We start from the raw sequence: 21,483 nt of genomic DNA, 5'->3' as shown, positions 1-21,483 counted from the left end.
CGACACTGTGGAGGGGCGGGCTGGCTCTGAGGAGCGGCAAGCCAGTGCTGAGAAGGGGAGGGATGGATTTATCTCCCTCTCTCCTCCGTAGCCGGCTATTGCCATTCTCGCCCTGCACTAGCAGTACAACGGTGTACTGCGAGTGCAGTGCGTTTTTTCTCTTGCATTCATAGACTTGAATGGGTGCGAGAGAAACCATGAACGCATTACAGCCGCAGCATGCTGTGATTGTTTTCTCGGTCCGATTAGGGCTGAGAAAATAATCACTCATGGGTGCTGGCACACAGGCTAATATTGATCCGAGTGGAATGCGATGTTTTATCGCATTCCACTCGCTCCACTTTTCAAGCCGTGTGGCTTAGGCCTAAGGGTTACTCACTCTTTCCTGCCTGGCTGCGGGCTGTAGCTGCCAATCTCAGGTGTGGCTCTTTGGGATCACTCCCCTTCCCTATTTAAGTAATGTGATGTGATCACATGATGCCTGTGATAGAAACTGAATCCTCATTTCTGTGTGGTCCACTTTGGAAGGAGCGAGCTCTGGAAGAAGTCTGCAATGTTCTGTGCAGCAATGGTTGACTGCACTGAAGCCGCCTGGAGCGTCTTTTTCCTTTGCATGTCTCTTTTCCCTGTTTGTATTCCTTCTCGTGTTTCTGTATTGTAGTGGCGAGTTTAGTGATCTCAATGGCCTGCTCACTAGCCAGGGTGAGTGCAGGGCCAGCTGAGGGCCTAAGGTATCTGGCTAGGTGACATGTTGCAAAAACCTGTATAGGGATCTCGATGGCCTACTCACTAGCCTGGATGAGTGCATGGCTAGCTGATGGCCCAAGGTATCTGGCTAGGTGACATGTTGCAAGAACCTGTATAGGGATCTCGACGGCCTACTCACTAGCCAGGGTGAGTGCAGGGCCAGCTGAGAGCCTAAGGTATCCGGCTAGGTGACATGTTGCAAGAACCTGTATAGGGATCTCGACGGCCTACTCACTAGCCTGGATGAGTGCATGGCTAGCTGATGGCCCAAGCTATCCGGCTAGGTGACATGTTGCAAGAACCTGTATAGGGATCTCGACGGCCTACTCACTAGCCAGGGTGAGTGGAGGGCTAGCTGACGGCCCAAGCTATCCGGCTAGGTGACATGTTGCAAGAACCGGATGCTAGAGAGCTCAGGAGTCAGCTTGTGGTGCGTTCAGGAGGTGCCCCCTCACCCCTCTCCCTAGTGGCAGGGACCTCCCCTATATATTGTAACATCTTCTGAGGGTTTACCAGGTACTAGGTAAACCCTGCTAGTCAACTGTGTGTTATAACAATGCCAGGAACAATGCCAAGATCAATGCCGAGAACACTTCCCATGCGCACAGAACAATTGATATTAGATCGTTCTATGCGCGTCGTTTGTCATTGTTCTCAGCAGCATATCAAACTATGAAGAACAATGAGACAATGCGCACAGCACGATCTAATATCAATTGTTCTGTGCGTTTGACCTATCTAAGCAGAACATTAAGTGATCACGAACCGGGGAACAAAAAAGGTCTGGTCATTTAACAGCCAGATTAAGAATAGATCTAACATATCTAAGCTCTGAACAACCCCTTTAAAAATCAATGTTTAGCACTACAAAAGGTTACAGTGTAGCCCAGGTCTTAAGGCCACTTTACACACAGATAAATCTGCGGTAAATCTGCAGCAGATCTGTGGTTGCAGTGAAATTGTGGACAATCAGTGGCAGGTTTGTGGCTGGGCACAAATGGAACAATATGTCCATGATTTCACTGCAACCACAGATCTGCCAAAGATTTATCTGTGTGTGTACAGTGGCCTGCCTTTATTCTCAGAGCCTGGATCCTTCCTGGGACTTGTTGTTCATCTCTTTACATTGGTAGAATTCCGTTATTACGACCATAACACCGAGGCTGATGCTTCTTGAGGTTTCAATCAATATTTATCCAAAAATTGTTACATTGTAAATAGAATAACAAAAAAGAAAAACAATTTGCAGGAATCAGCAGACGACGTCTCTATAAAGATCTCATCAGAAGAATCCACAGCACATGGCACGGCTACAAAGTGATCTTTTTTTCCTTTAGTCCTGACTCGGCAGATAACAGAGAACAGAGCCCACGTTCTGTCATTCTTTATTATTGAGACGTATTACACATTGGTTACACGGTGCACTGATGGATCAATCTTGTGTGTGAAGCTTTGTGTCTGTGAATGATGGGGGTTATGGATGATGCGGCTCTGACGGATCGCACATGATGATGATGATGATGATGATGGGGAATTGTGCAGGGTTGGGGGCTTGCGTCCTCTTCTCAGCTCAGTTGATGAATGTGTATGTAGAGCGGGGGAGCGCGGATTTCATTGTAGCAGCCTGAACATAGATCATCCGAGGAAGCAAACGCTTTCTTCATTTCAGCTGTCACCGGCTGTGATGAATGATGCTGGGGTTTGTAGTCCTGCAAACAGGTGGGATAGAGAAGATGGCAGCCTGAAAGGCACCTGGCAACAAAGTGTCCAATAAAGGAGAACTCTACGGTCAGCGACAAAATAAAGCAGAGCTGAAGTTGTCAATTAAAGGGGGATATCAGTGTAAACTAATTATCACCTTTCCAACTGCAAGACCGCCGGCAGGAGGTGACCGCAGCACGAGGCAGCTTCATTCACAATCCAAGACACTGCGCAAGACTGCCGAGTGCTGCTGACATCTTCTGGCCGGGGATGGACGAGAATTGAGACCCCCGTCCTGGCGATGTAGGGTCCCAGCAGTGAGAACCACATCAATTTACCTTATCACGATCTATTAGATCTGTTTAATGGTGTTGTCTCCTTTAAATTATTTTGATTAATATAATAATCTGAGCTTTACCTACCCTCCCCAGGTCCACTGCTGCCTCTCCTTCCCCGTCACCGCTACAGCCAATCACTGAACTGCTGTGGAAGGCACAAGCCGCTGAGTTAAGTGATTGGCTGCAGCGCTGATGTCACAGCTGCAGCTGATCACTATAGGCGGAGGCAGCTCTGGACTCGGGGGGAGTAAAGAAAGCTTTGTTTGTTATTTTAAACATCACTGAGCCTACAGGCAAAAAAATAGCAGAAAAGGGACAACCCCTTTAAACTGTAATACCCCTTTAATCTTTAATTGCATGGTTCAGGCACTGAGATAACTTCTCTATTGAAGCCGTACACCTGCCACTACTGTGGGGTATGACATTTCGTAAGTAGCAAATTCAGCTCTGCTACATAATATAAGGATCAGCTCTGCTACATAATACAAGGATCAGCTCTGCTACATAAGACAAGGATCAGCTCTGCTACATAAGACAAGGATCAGCTCTGCTACATAAGACAAGGATCAGCTCTGCTACATAATACAAGGATCAGCTCTGCTACATAATACAAGGATCAGCTCTGCTACATAATACAAGGATCAGCTCTGCTACATAAGACAAGGATCAGCTCTGCTACATAAGACAAGGATCAGCTCTGCTACATAATACAAGGATCAGCTCTGCTACATAATACAAGGATCAGCTCTGCTACATAATACAAGGATCAGCTCTGCTACATAATACAAGGATCAGCTCTGCTACATTTAGGTGAAGGTAGGAGTGCACTAAATGGGGAATCATTCGGCGTTGACTATTCATGTCTGGGTGTTTGGATCCAGCGATGTTGATTTTACGAGCGGCTGTTGGTGGAGCTGAAGCATTTCGGAGCGACGCCATCACAGGTTCTGTAAAAGACAATAAATAATTATACAAGGAAATTAACGGAAAATGAAAAAGCTATGGCCCTTCGAAGAAATGATGAAAAATTGCTGCATCCTTACAGGGCTGAACTGTAACAAACTGTATGCTGCAAAAGTAATAAAAGGTATCAAATTATGTGCGTGGCTCTGGGACCACTATACTGTGTGCGGGGCTCTGGGACCACTATACTGTGTGCGGGGCTCTGGGACCACTATACTGTGTGCGGGGCTCTGGGACCACTATACTGTGTGCGGGGCTCTGGGACCACTATACTGTGTGCGGGGCTGTGGGACCACTATACTGTGTGCGGGGCTCTGGGACCACTATACTGTGTGCGGGGCTCTGGGACCACTATACTGTGTGCGGGGCTCTGGGACCACTATACTGTGTGCGGGGCTCTGGGACCACTATACTGTGTGCGGGGCTGTGGGACCACTATACTGTGTGCGGGGCTCTGGGACCACTATACTGTGTGCGGGGCTCTGGGACCACTATACTGTGTGCGGGGCTCTGGGACCACTATACTGTGTGCGGGGCTCTGGGACCACTATACTGTGTGCGGGGCTCTGGGACCACTATACTGTGTGCGGGGCTCTGGGACCACTATACTGTGTGCGGGGCTGTGGGACCACTATACTGTGTGCGGGGCTCTGGGACCACTATACTGTGTGCGGGGCTCTGGGACCACTATACTGTGTGCGGGGCTCTGGGACCACTATACTGTGTGCGGGGCTCTGGGACCACTATACTGTGTGCGGGGCTCTGGGACCACTATACTGTGTGCGTGGCTCTGGGACCACTATACTGTGTGCAGGGCTCTGGGACCACTATACTGTGTGCGGGGCTCTGGGACCACTATACTGTGTGCGGGGCTGTGGGACCACTATACTGTGTGCGGGGCTCTGGGACCACTATACTGTGTGCGGGGCTCTGGGACCACTATACTGTGTGCGGGGCTCTGGGACCACTATACTGTGTGCGGGGCTCTGGGACCACTATACTGTGTGCGGGGCTCTGGGACCACTATACTGTGTGCGTGGCTCTGGGACCACTATACTGTGTGCGGGGCTCTGGGACCACTATACTGTGTGCGGGGCTCTGGGACCACTATACTGTGTGTGGGGCTCTGGGACCACTATACTGTGTGTGGGGCTCTGAGACCACTCTACTGTGTGCGGGGCTCTGGGACCACTATACTGTGTGCGGGGCTCTGGGACCACTATACTGTGTGTGGGGCTCTGGGACCACTATACTGTGTGTGGGGCTCTGAGACCACTCTGCTGTGTGCGGGGCTCTGGGACCACTATACTGTGTGCGGGGCTCTGGGACCACTATACTGTGTGCGGGGCTCTGGGACCACTATACTGTGTGCGGGGCTCTGGGACCACTATACTGTGTGCGGGGCTCTGGGACCAGCATACTGTGTGGGGGGCTGTGGAACCAGCATACTGTGTGGGGGGCTTTGGAACCAGCATACTGTGTGGGGGGCTTTGGAACCACCATACTGTGTGGGGGGCTCTGGGACCACCATACTGTGTGCGGGGCTCTGGGACCACCATACTGTGTGCGGGGCTCTGGGACCACTATACTGTGTGGGGGGCTTTGGAACCAGCATACTGTGTGGGGGGCTGTGGAACCAGCATACTGTGTGGGGGGCTGTGAACCAGTATACTGTGTGGGGGGCTGTGGAACCAGCATACTGTGTGGGGCGCTGTGGGGTCCATCATACTGTGTGGGGCGCTGTGGGGTCCATCATACTGTGTGGGGTGCTTTGGGGTCCATCATACTGTGTGAGGAGCTGTGGGCTCCATCATACTGTGTGAGGAACTGTGGGGTCCATCATACTGTGTGGTGAGGGCACTGTGGGGGCATTAGTGTACGTGCACACGATCAGGACTCCCTGGACTCGGCGGGTAATGACCTGTGGGGCCGCGAGGCTCCTCCGCAGGAGAATTGAATTATTGAATTAAAAAAACCCAAAATCTTCCTGATGACCACAAGGCTGGGTCCATGATATTTTGTCAGGTTTTTTGAGTTGTGTCACATTGTTTTTAATATTTTCTAAAATCTCAGATATGCGCTGCGTTTCTTTCTTTGGTAATTCCAGTTGCAGTTCATATTTTTAAAGCCGCAGTGTATCAATTCTTTCTGAGTTTTTGCAGCCATTTTCAACCATTCAAATGAATGAGATAAAAAGCTGCCGTTCAAACTGACACTGACCAACTTCCAAAACCAGGAGTGGGTGAAAAATGCAGAAGTGGTGCTCGTGTTTCTATTATACTTTTCCACTGATTGTTTCACTCCTGATTTTGGCTACAAATACTGATGTAAAAAACTGAGCAAATACTGAACATGTGAAGGTGGCCTTATTAGGCTGTAAGGAGGTGGACAGACGGTCGCATCCCCCCCTAAAGACACCAAGCATATTTATGTAATGTTTGTATCTTTGCAATTTTTTCTGTGGGAACAAGTGTTAATTTTCCCTGTGTGCTGCAGTACTAACTAAAGGCCACAAGAGGTCACTGCCTTCCTCTATACTCTTATAAAGACTCTTATTTGGAAAGGACAAGGTTAATACCTAGTCAGCCAGAGAGAGGGAGGGGTGTTAGGGACCAGAGGGAGGAGTGTTAGGGACCAGAGGGAGGAGTGTTAGGGATCAGAGGGAGAGGGAGGAGTGTTAGGGATCAGAGGGAGGAGTGTTAGGGATCAGATGGACAGGGAGGAGTGTTAGGGATCAGATGGAGAGGGAGGAGTGTTAGGGATCAGATGGAGAGGGAGGAGTGTTAGGGATCAGAGGGAGAGGGAGGAGTGTTAGGGACCAGAGGGGGAGGGAGGAGTGTTAGGGATCAGATGGAGAGGGAGGAGTGTTAGGGATCAGAGGGAGAGGGAGGAGTGTTAGGGATCAGATGGAGAGGGATGAGTGTTAGGGATCAGAGGGAGAGGGAGGAGTGTTAGGGATCAGATGGAGAGGGAGGAGTGTTAGGGATCAGAGGGAGAGGGAGGAGTGTTAGGGACCAGAGGGAGAGGGAGGAGTGTTAGGGATCAGAGGGAGAGGGAGGAGTGTTAGGGATCAGAGGGAGGAGTGTTAGGGACCAGAAAGAGGAGTGTTAGGGACCAGAGGGAGAGGGAGGAGTGGTAGGGATCAGAGGGAGAGGGAGGAGTGTTAGGGATCAGATGGACAGGGAGGAGTGGTAGGGTTCAGAGGGAGAGGGAGGAGTGTTAGGGATCAGAGGGAGAGGGAGGAGTGTTAGGGATCAGATGGAGAGGGAGGAGTGTTAGGGATCAGAGGGAGAGGGATGAGTGTTAGGGACCAGAGGGAGAGGGAGGAGTGTTAGGGATCAGATGGAGAGGGAGGAGTGTTAGGGATCAGATGGAGAGGGAGGAGTGTTAGGGATCAGAGGGACAGGGAGGAGTGGTAGGGATCAGAGGGAGAGGGAGGAGTGTTAGGGATCAGAGGGAGAGGGAGGAGTGTTAGGGATCAGAGGGAGAGGGAGGAGTGTTAGGGATCAGAGGGAGAGGGAGGAGTGTTAGGGATCAGATGGAAAGGGAGGAGTGTTAGGGATCAGAGGGAGAGGGAGGAGTGTTAGGGACCAGAGGGAGAGGGAGGAGTGTTAGGGACCAGAGGGAGAGGGAGGAGTGTTGGGGACCAGAGGGAGAGGGAGGAGTGTTAGGGACCAGAGCGAGAGGGAGGAGTGTTAGGGATCAGAGGGAGAGGGAGGAGTGTTAGGGATCAGAGGGAGAGGGAGGAGTGTTAGGGATCAGATGGACAGGGAGGAGTGTTAGGGATCAGAGGGACAGGGAGGAGTGTTAGGGACCAGAGGGAGAGGGAGGAGTGTTAGGGACCAGAGGGGGAGGGAAGAGTGTTAGGGATCAGAGGGAGAGGGAGGAGTGTTAGGGACCAGAGGGAGAGGGAGGAGTGTTAGGGATCAGAGGGAGAGGGAGGAGTGTTAGGGACCAGAGGGAGAGGGAGGAGTGTTAGGGACCAGAGGGAGAGGGAGGAGTGTTAGGGATCAGATGGACAGGGAGGAGTGTTAGGGATCAGAGGGAGAGGGAGGAGTGTTAGGGACCAGAGGGAGAGGGAGGAGTGTTAGGGACCAGAGGGAGAGGGAGGAGTGTTAGGGACCAGAGGGAGAGGGAGGAGTGTTAGGGACCAGAGGGAGAGGGAGGAGTGTTAGGGATCAGAGGGAGAGGGAGGAGTGTTAGGGATCAGAGGGAGAGGGAGGAGTGTTAGGGATCAGATGGAGAGGGAGGAGTGTTAGGGACCAGAGGGGGAGGGAAGAGTGTTAGGGATCAGAGGGAGAGGGAGGAGTGTTAGGGACCAGAGGGAGAGGGAGGAGTGTTAGGGACCAGAGGGAGAGGGAGGGGTGTTAGGGATCAGATGGACAGGGAGGAGTGTTAGGGATCAGAGGGAGAGGGAGGAGTGTTAGGGATCAGATGGACAGGGAGGAGTGTTAGGGATCAGAGGGAGAGGGAGGAGTGTTAGGGATCAGAGGGAGAGGGAGGAGTGTTAGGGATCAGAGGGAGAGGGAGGAGTGTTAGGGATCAGAGGGAGAGGGAGGAGTGTTAGGGATCAGAGGGAGAGGGAGGAGTGTTAGGGATCAGAGGGAGAGGGAGGAGTGTTAGGGATCAGATGGACAGGGAGGAGTGTTAGGGATCAGAGGGAGAGGGAGGAGTAATAGGGATCAGATGGACAGGGAGGAGTGTTAGGGATCAGAGGGACAGGGAGGAGTGTTAGGGATCAGAGGGAGAGGGAGGAGTGTTAGGGACCAGAGGGGGAGGGAAGAGTGTTAGGGATCAGAGGGAGAGGGAGGAGTGTTAGGGATCAGATGGACAGGGAGGAGTGTTAGGGATCAGAGGGAGAGGGAGGAGTGTTAGGGATCAGAGGGAGAGGGAGGAGTGTTAGGGACCAGAGGGAGAGGGAGGAGTGTTAGGGACCAGAGGGAGAGGGAGGAGTGTTAGGGACCAGAGGGAGAGGGAGGAGTGTTAGGGACCAGAGGGAGAGGGAGGAGTGTTAGGGATCAGATGGACAGGGAGGAGTGTTAGGGATCAGAGGGAGAGGGAGGAGTGTTAGGGATCAGAGGGAGAGGGAGGAGTGTTAGGGATCAGAGGGAGAGGGAGGAGTGTTAGGGACCAGAGGGAGAGGGAGGAGTGTTAGGGATCAGAGGGAGAGGGAGGAGTGTTAGGGACCAGAGGGAGAGGGAGGAGTGTTAGGGACCAGAGGGAGAGGGAGGAGTGTTAGGGATCAGATGGAGAGGGAGGAGTGTTAGGGATCAGATGGAGAGGGAGGAGTGTTAGGGATCAGATGGAGAGGGAGGAGTGTTAGGGACCAGAGGGGGAGGGAAGAGTGTTAGGGATCAGAGGGAGAGGGAGGAGTGTTAGGGACCAGAGGGGGAGGGAAGAGTGTTAGGGATCAGAGGGAGAGGGAGGAGTGTTAGGGATCAGATGGACAGGGAGGAGTGTTAGGGATCAGAGGGAGAGGGAGGAGTGTTAGGGATCAGATGGACAGGGAGGGGTGTTAGGGATCAGAGGGAGAGGGAGGAGTGTTAGGGACCAGAGGGAGAGGGAGGAGTGGTAGGGATCAGAGGGAGAGGGAGGAGTGGTAGGGATCAGAGGGAGAGGGAGGAGTGTTAGGGATCAGAGGGAGAGGGAGGAGTGTTAGGGATCAGAGGGAGAGGGAGGAGTGTTAGGGATCAGAGGGAGAGGGAGGAGTGTTAGGGACCAGAGGGGGAGGGAAGAGTGTTAGGGATCAGAGGGAGAGGGGGGAGTGTTAGGGATCAGAGGGAGAGGGAGGAGTGTTAGGGATCAGAGGGAGAGGGAGGAGTGTTAGGGATCAGAGGGACCGGGAGGAGTGGTAGGGATCAGAGGGAGAGGGAGGAGTGTTAGGGATCAGAGGGAGAGGGAGGAGTGTTAGGGATCAGAGGGAGAGGGAGGAGTGTTAGGGATCAGAGGGAGAGGGAGGAGTGTTAGGGATCAGAGGGAGAGGGAGGAGTGTTAGGGATCAGAGGGAGAGGGAGGAGTAATAGGGATCAGAGGGAGGAGTGTTTGGGATCAGAGGGAGCGGGAGGAGTATTAGGGATCAGAGGGGGAGGGAGGAGTGTTAGGGATCAGAGGGAGCGGGAGGAGTATTAGGGATCAGATGGAGGAGTGTTTGGGATCAGAGGGACCGGGAGGAGTGGTAGGGATCAGAGGGAGAGGGAGGAGTGTTAGGGATCAGAGGGAGAGGGAGGAGTGTTAGGGATCAGAGGGAGAGGGAGGAGTGTTAGGGATCAGAGGGAGAGGGAGGAGTGTTAGGGATCAGAGGGAGAGGGAGGAGTGTTAGGGATCAGAGGGAGAGGGAGGAGTAATAGGGATCAGAGGGAGGAGTGTTTGGGATCAGAGGGAGCGGGAGGAGTATTAGGGATCAGAGGGGGAGGGAGGAGTGTTAGGGATCAGAGGGAGCGGGAGGAGTGTTAGGGATCAGATGGAGGAGTGTTTGGGATCAGAGGGAGCGGGAGGAGTGTTAGGGATCAGAGGGAGGAGTGTTAGGGATCAGAGGGAGAGGGAGGAGTGTTAGGGATCAGAGGGAGGAGTGTTTGGGATCAGAGGGAGCGGGAGGAGTATTAGGGATCAGATGGAGAGGGAGGAGTGTTAGGGATCAGAGGGAGAGAGAGGAGTGTTAGGGATCAGAGGGAGAGAGAGGAATGTTAGGGATCAGAGGGAGAGGGAGGAGTGTTAGGGATCAGAGGGAGGAGTTTTTGGGATCAGAGGGAGAGGGAGGAGAGTTAAAGATCAGAGGGAGAGGGAGGAGTGTTAGGGATCAGAGGGAGGAGTGTTTGGGATCAGAGGGGAGCGGGAGGAGTATTAGGGACCAGAGGGAGAGGGAGGAGTGTTAGGGATCAGAGGGAGAGGGAGGAGTGTTAGGGATCAGAGGGAGAGGGAGGAGTGTTAGGGATCAGAGGGAGAGGGAGGAGTGTTAGGGATCAGATGGAGGAGTGTTAGGGATCAGAGGGAGAGGGAGGAGTGTTAGGGATCAGAGGGAGGAGTTTTTGGGATCAGAGGGAGAGGGAGGAGAGTTAGGGATCAGATGGAGGAGTGTTTGGGATCAGAGGGAGCGGGAGGAGTATTAGGGATCAGAGGGGGAGGGAGGAGTGTTAGGGATCAGAGGGAGAGGGGGGAGTGTTAGGGATCAGAGGGAGAGGGAGGAGTGTTAGGGACCAGAGGGAGAGGGAGGAGTGTTAGGGACCAGAGGGAGAGGGAGGGGTGTTAGGGATCAGATGGACAGGGAGGAGTGTTAGGGATCAGAGGGAGAGGGAGGAGTGTTAGGGATCAGATGGACAGGGAGGAGTGTTAGGGATCAGAGGGAGAGGGAGGAGTGTTAGGGATCAGAGGGAGAGGGAGGAGTGTTAGGGATCAGATGGACAGGGAGGAGTGTTAGGGATCAGATGGACAGGGAGGAGTGTTAGGGATCAGAGGGAGAGGGAGGAGTAATAGGGATCAGAGGGACAGGGAGGAGTGTTAGGGATCAGAGGGAGAGGGAGGAGTGTTAGGGATCAGAGGGAGAGGGAGGAGTGTTAGGGACCAGAGGGGGAGGGAAGAGTGTTAGGGATCAGAGGGAGAGGGAGGAGTGTTAGGGATCAGATGGACAGGGAGGAGTGTTAGGGATCAGAGGGAGAGGGAGGAGTGTTAGGGATCAGAGGGAGAGGGAGGAGTGTTAGGGACCAGAGGGAGAGGGAGGAGTGTTAGGGACCAGAGGGAGAGGGAGGAGTGTTAGGGACCAGAGGGAGAGGGAGGAGTGTTAGGGACCAGAGGGGGAGGGAAGAGTGTTAGGGATCAGAGGGAGAGGGAGGAGTGTTAGGGACCAGAGGGAGAGGGAGGAGTGTTAGGGACCAGAGGGAGAGGGAGGGGTGTTAGGGATCAGATGGACAGGGAGGAGTGTTAGGGATCAGAGGGAGAGGGAGGAGTGTTAGGGATCAGATGGACAGGGAGGAGTGTTAGGGATCAGAGGGAGAGGGAGGAGTAATAGGGATCAGATGGACAGGGAGGAGTGTTAGGGATCAGAGGGACAGGGAGGAGTGTTAGGGATCAGAGGGAGAGGGAGGAGTGTTAGGGACCAGAGGGGGAGGGAAGAGTGTTAGGGATCAGAGGGAGAGGGAGGAGTGTTAGGGATCAGATGGACAGGGAGGAGTGTTAGGGATCAGAGGGAGAGGGAGGAGTGTTAGGGATCAGAGGGAGAGGGAGGAGTGTTAGGGACCAGAGGGAGAGGGAGGAGTGTTAGGGACCAGAGGGAGAGGGAGGAGTGTTAGGGATCAGATGGACAGGGAGGAGTGTTAGGGATCAGAGGGAGAGGGAGGAGTGTTAGGGACCAGAGGGAGAGGGAGGAGTGTTAGGGACCAGAGGGAGAGGGAGGAGTGTTAGGGACCAGAGGGAGAGGGAGGAGTGTTAGGGACCAGAGGGAGAGGGAGGAGTGTTAGGGATCAGAGGGAGAGGGAGGAGTGTTAGGGATCAGAGGGAGAGGGAGGAGTGTTAGGGATCAGATGGAGAGGGAGGAGTGTTAGGGACCAGAGGGGGAGGGAAGAGTGTTAGGGATCAGAGGGAGAGGGAGGAGTGTTAGGGACCAGAGGGAGAGGGAGGAGTGTTAGGGACCAGAGGGAGAGGGAGGGGTGTTAGGGATCAGATGGACAGGGAGGAGTGTTAGGGATCAGAGGGAGAGGGAGGAGTGTTAGGGATCAGATGGACAGGGAGGAGTGTTAGGGATCAGAGGGAGAGGGAGGAGTGTTAGGGATCAGAGGGAGAGGGAGGAGTGTTAGGGATCAGAGGGAGAGGGAGGAGTGTTAGGGATCAGATGGACAGGGAGGAGTGTTAGGGATCAGAGGGAGAGGGAGGAGTAATAGGGATCAGATGGACAGGGAGGAGTGTTAGGGATCAGAGGGACAGGGAGGAGTGTTAGGGATCAGAGGGAGAGGGAGGAGTGTTAGGGACCAGAGGGGGAGGGAAGAGTGTTAGGGATCAGAGGGAGAGGGAGGAGTGTTAGGGATCAGATGGACAGGGAGGAGTGTTAGGGATCAGAGGGAGAGGGAGGAGTGTTAGGGATCAGAGGGAGAGGGAGGAGTGTTAGGGACCAGAGGGAGAGGGAGGAGTGTTAGGGACCAGAGGGAGAGGGAGGAGTGTTAGGGACCAGAGGGAGAGGGAGGAGTGTTAGGGACCAGAGGGAGAGGGAGGAGTGTTAGGGATCAGATGGACAGGGAGGAGTGTTAGGGATCAGAGGGAGAGGGAGGAGTGTTAGGGATCAGAGGGAGAGGGAGGAGTGTTAGGGATCAGAGGGAGAGGGAGGAGTGTTAGGGACCAGAGGGAGAGGGAGGAGTGTTAGGGATCAGAGGGAGAGGGAGGAGTGTTAGGGACCAGAGGGAGAGGGAGGAGTGTTAGGGACCAGAGGGAGAGGGAGGAGTGTTAGGGATCAGATGGAGAGGGAGGAGTGTTAGGGATCAGATGGAGAGGGAGGAGTGTTAGGGATCAGATGGACAGGGAGGGGTGTTAGGGATCAGAGGGAGAGGGAGGAGTGTTAGGGACCAGAGGGAGAGGGAGGAGTGGTAGGGATCAGAGGGAGAGGGAGGAGTGGTAGGGATCAGAGGGAGAGGGAGGAGTGTTAGGGATCAGAGGGAGAGGGAGGAGTGTTAGGGATCAGAGGGAGAGGGAGGAGTGTTAGGGATCAGAGGGAGAGGGAGGAGTGTTAGGGACCAGAGGGGGAGGGAAGAGTGTTAGGGATCAGAGGGAGAGGGGGGAGTGTTAGGGATCAGAGGGAGAGGGAGGAGTGTTAGGGATCAGAGGGAGAGGGAGGAGTGTTAGGGATCAGAGGGACCGGGAGGAGTGGTAGGGATCAGAGGGAGAGGGAGGAGTGTTAGGGATCAGAGGGAGAGGGAGGAGTGTTAGGGATCAGAGGGAGAGGGAGGAGTGTTAGGGATCAGAGGGAGAGGGAGGAGTGTTAGGGATCAGAGGGAGAGGGAGGAGTGTTAGGGATCAGAGGGAGAGGGAGGAGTAATAGGGATCAGAGGGAGGAGTGTTTGGGATCAGAGGGAGCGGGAGGAGTATTAGGGATCAGAGGGGGAGGGAGGAGTGTTAGGGATCAGAGGGAGCGGGAGGAGTGTTAGGGATCAGATGGAGGAGTGTTTGGGATCAGAGGGACCGGGAGGAGTGGTAGGGATCAGAGGGAGAGGGAGGAGTGTTAGGGATCAGAGGGAGAGGGAGGAGTGTTAGGGATCAGAGGGAGAGGGAGGAGTGTTAGGGATCAGAGGGAGAGGGAGGAGTGTTAGGGATCAGAGGGAGAGGGAGGAGTGTTAGGGATCAGAGGGAGAGGGAGGAGTAATAGGGATCAGAGGGAGGAGTGTTTGGGATCAGAGGGAGCGGGAGGAGTATTAGGGATCAGAGGGGGAGGGAGGAGTGTTAGGGATCAGAGGGAGCGGGAGGAGTGTTAGGGATCAGATGGAGGAGTGTTTGGGATCAGAGGGAGCGGGAGGAGTGTTAGGGATCAGAGGGAGGAGTGTTAGGGATCAGAGGGAGAGGGAGGAGTGTTAGGGATCAGAGGGAGGAGTGTTTGGGATCAGAGGGAGCGGGAGGAGTATTAGGGATCAGATGGAGAGGGAGGAGTGTTAGGGATCAGAGGGAGAGAGAGGAGTGTTAGGGATCAGAGGGAGAGAGAGGAATGTTAGGGATCAGAGGGAGAGGGAGGAGTGTTAGGGATCAGAGGGAGGAGTTTTTGGGATCAGAGGGAGAGGGAGGAGAGTTAAAGATCAGAGGGAGAGGGAGGAGTGTTAGGGATCAGAGGGAGGAGTGTTTGGGATCAGAGGGAGCGGGAGGAGTATTAGGGACCAGAGGGAGAGGGAGGAGTGTTAGGGATCAGAGGGAGAGGGAGGAGTGTTAGGGATCAGAGGGAGAGGGAGGAGTGTTAGGGATCAGAGGGAGAGGGAGGAGTGTTAGGGATCAGATGGAGGAGTGTTAGGGATCAGAGGGAGAGGGAGGAGTGTTAGGGATCAGAGGGAGGAGTTTTTGGGATCAGAGGGAGAGGGAGGAGAGTTAGGGATCAGATGGAGGAGTGTTTGGGATCAGAGGGAGCGGGAGGAGTATTAGGGATCAGAGGGGGAGGGAGGAGTGTTAGGGATCAGAGGGAGAGGGAGGAGTGTTAGGGACCAGAGGGAGAGGGAGGAGTGTTAGGGACCAGAGGGAGAGGGAGGAGTGTTAGGGACCAGAGGGAGAGGGAGGGGTGTTAGGGATCAGATGGACAGGGAGGAGTGTTAGGGATCAGAGGGAGAGGGAGGAGTGTTAGGGATCAGATGGACAGGGAGGAGTGTTAGGGATCAGAGGGAGAGGGAGGAGTGTTAGGGATCAGAGGGAGAGGGAGGAGTGTTAGGGATCAGATGGACAGGGAGGAGTGTTAGGGATCAGATGGACAGGGAGGAGTGTTAGGGATCAGAGGGAGAGGGAGGAGTAATAGGGATCAGAGGGACAGGGAGGAGTGTTAGGGATCAGAGGGAGAGGGAGGAGTGTTAGGGATCAGAGGGAGAGGGAGGAGTGTTAGGGACCAGAGGGGGAGGGAAGAGTGTTAGGGATCAGAGGGAGAGGGAGGAGTGTTAGGGATCAGATGGACAGGGAGGAGTGTTAGGGATCAGAGGGAGAGGGAGGAGTGTTAGGGATCAGAGGGAGAGGGAGGAGTGTTAGGGACCAGAGGGAGAGGGAGGAGTGTTAGGGACCAGAGGGAGAGGGAGGAGTGTTAGGGACCAGAGGGAGAGGGAGGAGTGTTAGGGACCAGAGGGAGAGGGAGGAGTGGTAGGGATCAGAGGGAGAGGGAGGAGTGTTAGGGACCAGAGGGAGAGGGAGGAGTGTTAGGGATCAGATGGACAGGGAGGAGTGTTAGGGATCAGAGGGAGAGGGAGGAGTGTTAGGGATCAGAGGGAGAGGGAGGAGTGTTAGGGATCAGAGGGAGAGGGAGGAGTGTTAGGGATCAGAGGGAGAGGGAGGAGTGTTAGGGATCAGATGGAGAGGGAGGAGAGTTAGGGACCAGAGGGAGAGGGAGGAGAGTTAGGGACCAGAGGGAGAGGGAGGAGTGTTAGGGACCAGAGGGAGAGGGAGGAGTGTTAGGGATCAGAGGGAGAGGGAGGAGTGTTAGGGATCAGAGGGAGAGGGAGGAGTGTTAGGGACCAGAGGGAGAGGGAGGAGTGTTAGGGATCAGAGGGAGAGGGAGGAGTGTTAGGGATGAGAGGGAGAGGGAGGAGTGTTAGGGATCAGAGGGAGAGGGAGGAGTGTTAGGGATCAGATGGAGAGGGAGGAGTGTTAGGGACCAGAGGGAGAGGGAGGAGTGTTAGGGACCAGAGGGAGAGGGAGGAGTGTTAGGGACCAGAGGGAGAGGGAGGAGTGTTAGGGACCAGAGGGAGAGGGAGGAGTGTTAGGGATCAGAGGGAGAGGGAGGAGTGTTAGGGACCAGAGGGAGAGGGAGGAGTGTTAGGGACCAGAGGGAGCGGGAGGAGTGTTAGGGATCAGATGGAGAGGGAGGAGTGTTAAGGATCAGAGGGAGAGGGAGGAGTGTTAAGGATCAGAGGGAGAGGGAGGAGTGTTAGGGATCAGATGGAGAGGGAGGAGTGTTAGGGATCAGATGGAGAGGGAGGAGTGTTAGGGATCAGATGGAGAGGGAGGAGTGTTAGGGATCAGATGGAGAGGGAGGAGTGTTAGGGACCAGAGGGGGAGGGAAGAGTGTTAGGGATCAGAGGGAGAGGGAGGAGTGTTAGGGATCAGATGGACAGGGAGGAGTGTTAGGGATCAGAGGGAGAGGGAGGAGTGTTAGGGATCAGATGGACAGGGAGGGGTGTTAGGGATCAGAGGGAGAGGGAGGAGTGTTAGGGACCAGAGGGAGAGGGAGGAGTGGTAGGGATCAGAGGGAGAGGGAGGAGTGGTAGGGATCAGAGGGAGAGGGAGGAGTGTTAGGGATCAGAGGGAGAGGGAGGAGTGTTAGGGATCAGAGGGAGAGGGAGGAGTGTTAGGGATCAGATGGAGAGGGAGGAGTGTTAGGGACCAGAGGGGGAGGGAAGAGTGTTAGGGATCAGAGGGAGAGGGGGGAGTGTTAGGGATCAGAGGGAGAGGGAGGAGTGTTAGGGATCAGAGGGAGAGGGAGGAGTGTTAGGGATCAGAGGGACCGGGAGGAGTGGTAGGGATCAGAGGGAGAGGGAGGAGTGTTAGGGATCAGAGGGAGAGGGAGGAGTGTTAGGGATCAGAGGGAGAGGGAGGAGTGTTAGGGATCAGAGGGAGAGGGAGGAGTGTTAGGGATCAGAGGGAGAGGGAGGAGTGTTAGGGATCAGAGGGAGAGGGAGGAGTGTTAGGGATCAGAGGGAGAGGGAGGAGTAATAGGGATCAGAGGGAGAGGGAGGAGTAATAGGGATCAGAGGGAGGAGTGTTTGGGATCAGAGGGAGCGGGAGGAGTATTAGGGATCAGAGGGGGAGGGAGGAGTGTTAGGGATCAGAGGGAGCGGGAGGAGTGTTAGGGATCAGATGGAGGAGTGTTTGGGATCAGAGGGACCGGGAGGAGTGGTAGGGATCAGAGGGAGAGGGAGGAGTGTTAGGGATCAGAGGGAGAGGGAGGAGTGTTAGGGATCAGAGGGAGAGGGAGGAGTGTTAGGGATCAGAGGGAGAGGGAGGAGTGTTAGGGATCAGAGGGAGAGGGAGGAGTGTTAGGGATCAGAGGGAGAGGGAGGAGTGTTAGGGATCAGAGGGAGAGGGAGGAGTAATAGGGATCAGAGGGAGGAGTGTTTGGGATCAGAGGGAGCGGGAGGAGTATTAGGGATCAGAGGGGGAGGGAGGAGTGTTAGGGATCAGAGGGAGCGGGAGGAGTGTTAGGGATCAGATGGAGGAGTGTTTGGGATCAGAGGGAGCGGGAGGAGTGTTAGGGATCAGAGGGAGGAGTGTTAGGGATCAGAGGGAGAGGGAGGAGTGTTAGGGATCAGAGGGAGGAGTGTTTGGGATCAGAGGGAGCGGGAGGAGTATTAGGGATCAGATGGAGAGGGAGGAGTGTTAGGGATCAGAGGGAGAGAGAGGAGTGTTAGGGATCAGAGGGAGAGAGAGGAATGTTAGGGATCAGAGGGAGAGGGAGGAGTGTTAGGGATCAGAGGGAGGAGTTTTTGGGATCAGAGGGAGAGGGAGGAGAGTTAAAGATCAGAGGGAGAGGGAGGAGTGTTAGGGATCAGAGGGAGGAGTGTTTGGGATCAGAGGGAGCGGGAGGAGTATTAGGGACCAGAGGGAGAGGGAGGAGTGTTAGGGATCAGAGGGAGAGGGAGGAGTGTTAGGGATCAGAGGGAGAGGGAGGAGTAATAGGGATCAGAGGGAGAGGGAGGAGTAATGGGGATCAGAGGGAGAGGGAGGAGTGTTAGGGATCAGAGGGAGAGGGAGGAGTGTTAGGGATCAGATGGAGGAGTGTTAGGGATCAGAGGGAGAGGGAGGAGTGTTAGGGATCAGATGGAGGAGTGTTAGGGATCAGAGGGAGAGGGAGGAGTGTTAGGGATCAGAGGGAGAGGGAGGAGTGTTAGGGATCAGAGGGAGAGGGAGGAGTGTTAGGGATCAGAGGGAGAGGGAGGAGTGTTAGGGATCAGAGGGAGAGGGAGGAGTGTTAGGGATCAGATGGAGGAGTGTTAGGGATCAGAGGGAGGAGTTTTTGGGATCAGAGGGAGAGGGAGGAGAGTTAGGGATCAGATGGAGGAGTGTTTGGGATCAGAGGGAGCGGGAGGAGTATTAGGGATCAGAGGGGGAGGGAGGAGTGTTAAGGATCAGATGGAGAGGGAAGAGTGTTAGGGACCAGAGGGAGAGGGAGGAGTGTTAGGGATCAGAGGGAGAGGGAGGAGTGTTAGGGATCAGAGGGAGAGGGAGGAGTGTTAGGGATCAGAGGGAGAGGGAGGAGTAATAGGGATCAGAGGGAGAGGGAGGAGTGTTAGGGATCAGAGGGAGAGGGAGGAGTGTTAGGGATCAGAGGGAGAGGGAGGAGTAATAGGGATCAGAGGGAGAGGGAGGAGTGTTAGGGATCAGAGGGAGAGGGAGGAGTGTTAGGGATCAGAGGGAGAGGGAGGAGTGTTAGGGATCAGATGGAGAGGGAGGAGTAATAGAGATCAGAGGGGGAAGGAGGAGTGTTAGGGACCAGAGGGAGAGGGAGGAGTGTTAGGGATCAGAGGGAGGAGTGTTAGGGATCAGAGGGAGAGGGAGGAGTGTTAGGGATCAGAGGGAGAGGGAGGAGTGTTAGGGATCAGAGGGAGAGGGAGGAGTGTTAGGGATCAGAGGGAGCGGGAGGAGTATTAGGGATCAGAGGGGGAGGGAGGAGTGTTAGGGACCAGAGGGAGAGGGAGGAGTGTTAGGGACCAGAGGGAGAGGGAGGAGTGTTAGGGATCAGAGGGAGGAGTGTTAGGGACCAGAGGGAGAGGGAGGAGTGTTAGGGATCAGAGGGAGAGGGAGGAGTGTTAGGGATCAGAGGGAGGAGTGTTAGGGATCAGAGGGAGGAGTGTTAGGGATCAGAGGGAGCGGGAGGAGTATTAGGGATCAGAGGGGGAGGGAGGAGTGTTAGGGACCAGAGGGAGAGGGAGGAGTGTTAGGGATCAGAGGGAGGAGTGTTAGGGACCAGAGGGAGAGGGAGGAGTGTTAGGGATCAGAAGGAGGAGTGTTAGGGATCAGAGGGAGAGGGAGGAGTGTTAGGGATCAGAGGGAGCGGGAGGAGTATTAGGGATCAGATGGAGAGGGAGGAGTGTTAGGGATCAGAGGGAGAGAGAGGAATGTTAGGGATCAGAGGGAGAGGGAGGAGTGTTAGGGATCAGAGGGAGAGGGAGGAGAGTTAGGGATCAGAGGGAGAGGGAGGAGTGTTTGGGATCAGAGGGCGCGGGAGGAGTATTAGGGATCAGAGGTGGAGGGAGGAGTGTTAGGGACCAGAGGGAGAGGGAGGAGTAATAGAGATCAGAGGGAGAGGGTTCTAGTTCTAGGGCAGTTAAGTGGCACCTTGAGAAAGGAGACAAGTGACAGGTGGGTCCCGAGAATAAGGGGGCAAGTAAAGAAAGAACCTTTAGTGGTGACAGAGCTCTACGTCAGGTGGGTGGTACCTGCTAGAAAGAGTCTTTAGTGGGAGTGAGTCTAGTGTTCCCCAGTCTTGGGGGACGTTAGGAAGGAAAAGGATCTGCCCAGTTGAAGACAGGTAAAAGGGTAGCGGCTCTAGGGACGGCCCTTGTAATGGATCACAGCCAGTGGTCTGTGTACAGGGTTCACAGGGTAACACTTTGACCCATGTGGCCCTGTATCGGGAAGATGGAGGCGCACCTTTTCTGTTCTGTCTGTGTAACATCCACAAGTAATATGCCGTTGCCCGAAACCACCATGAATGTCCCTCAATATTATGCAGGAGAGGTGTACTACCTGTTATCCTATGTATGTAAGTTTTTTCTTAAGTAAAGAGAGCTTTTTTATCAGTCTGGGGACAAAGGGTTCTGCTGTCACCCGGACGCTACCGACCATCGCACCACCACGCACGTACACCCAGAAGGGGGACGTGGAACGCAAGTATCTCAGCCACGGCTACTGCCCCCAGCCACGTTACAAGGCGTTTCCATCGTGTCTATTGCCATGTAGCCAAGGGCTGAACGGTAAACTCAACATTGCCGGAGCTGTACCCTGATCATTAGGAGGACGGGAACATTTCCTTTTTGGCTACAAGCATCTAAAACGTCACCTATTACTGATCTCATTTTCTTTGACCATCAATAATTTTAGATTTTTTTTGGAATCACTCACCAAGGAGAAGAATGCTGATTACAGAGTTTCTCCAAGTCTGCAAATAGGAAAACGTTGTATTAAAATTCATTGCAAAAAAAACCCCAGATTACAAGTTAGAAATGCCATGATCATAAAGAGAAAACTGGGATTATAGTAAGACTGAAAATCGACAACTTACCTGATTGTTTTACACAGATGTTTAATGAAGACAGAGGTATCACCGCTGTGAATGAAAGAGAACGAGAGAACAGTAAATAGTTGCATTTGGTTTTCCGCAGATCTATTAACTCTTTCCCGACAGATGACGTACATTTATGTGATATGTTGTGTCCCTCACACACCGAACCGCATCTTCCCAGGCAGATGATGGCTAAATTATCCAGCCATCATCTGCCTCCAACAGCCACAGGCGGGGGAGAAATGCTGTTAAATGCCGCTGTCGATCTGTGCCAAAAAATGCTGGCAGGAGGGGGTGTGTCATTATACGCGCTCATGGGCGCGCTCATAACATAATCATTGGGGGGATAGGTTGCCATGACAACCAGGGAACTGCTGAAGACCTCCATGCTTGTCATAATAAGTCTCCTGTGAAACCCAGTGTTCAGCTAATGGAGGCTATGATAATCGCAATACATAGCGGTGCTCATGCACTTCTATATATAGTAATAATAATAATATTTATTCATTTATATAGCGCTATTAATTCCACAGCGCTTTACATACAATGGCAATTCTGTGCCCATTGGGGCTCACAATCTAAGTTCCCTATCAGTATGTTTTTGGAGTGTGGGAGGAAACCGGAGTACCCGGAGGAAACCCACGCAAACACGGGGAGAACATACAAACTCCTTGCAGATAGTGTCCTTGGTGGGATTTGAACCCAGGACCCCAGCGCTGCAAGACTGCAGTGCTAACCACCAAGCCACCACAAGACTGCAGTTCTAACCACTGAGCTACTACAAGACTGCAGTGATAACCA

General features: G+C 54.0%; 1 long non-coding RNA gene across 1 annotated transcript; it reads right to left on the bottom strand.

The window, feature by feature from the left end:
* Window positions 1-2,121: 2,121 nt before the first annotated feature.
* LOC142254599 (uncharacterized) lies at window positions 2,122-20,729 on the bottom strand. The gene is made up of 3 exons (XR_012727273.1): window positions 20,683-20,729; window positions 20,523-20,559; window positions 2,122-3,733 (listed from the first exon to the last, which is right to left on the bottom strand). It is a non-coding gene; the product is annotated as an uncharacterized LOC142254599 (long non-coding RNA).
* Between the last annotated feature and the right edge of the window lie 754 nt (window positions 20,730-21,483).

Source organism: Anomaloglossus baeobatrachus, chromosome 10, assembly GCF_048569485.1.
Source record: "Anomaloglossus baeobatrachus isolate aAnoBae1 chromosome 10, aAnoBae1.hap1, whole genome shotgun sequence".
In the NCBI taxonomy this organism is placed as follows: domain Eukaryota; kingdom Metazoa; phylum Chordata; class Amphibia; order Anura; family Aromobatidae; genus Anomaloglossus; species Anomaloglossus baeobatrachus.
This window is presented reverse-complemented; position numbering and strand designations above follow the sequence as displayed.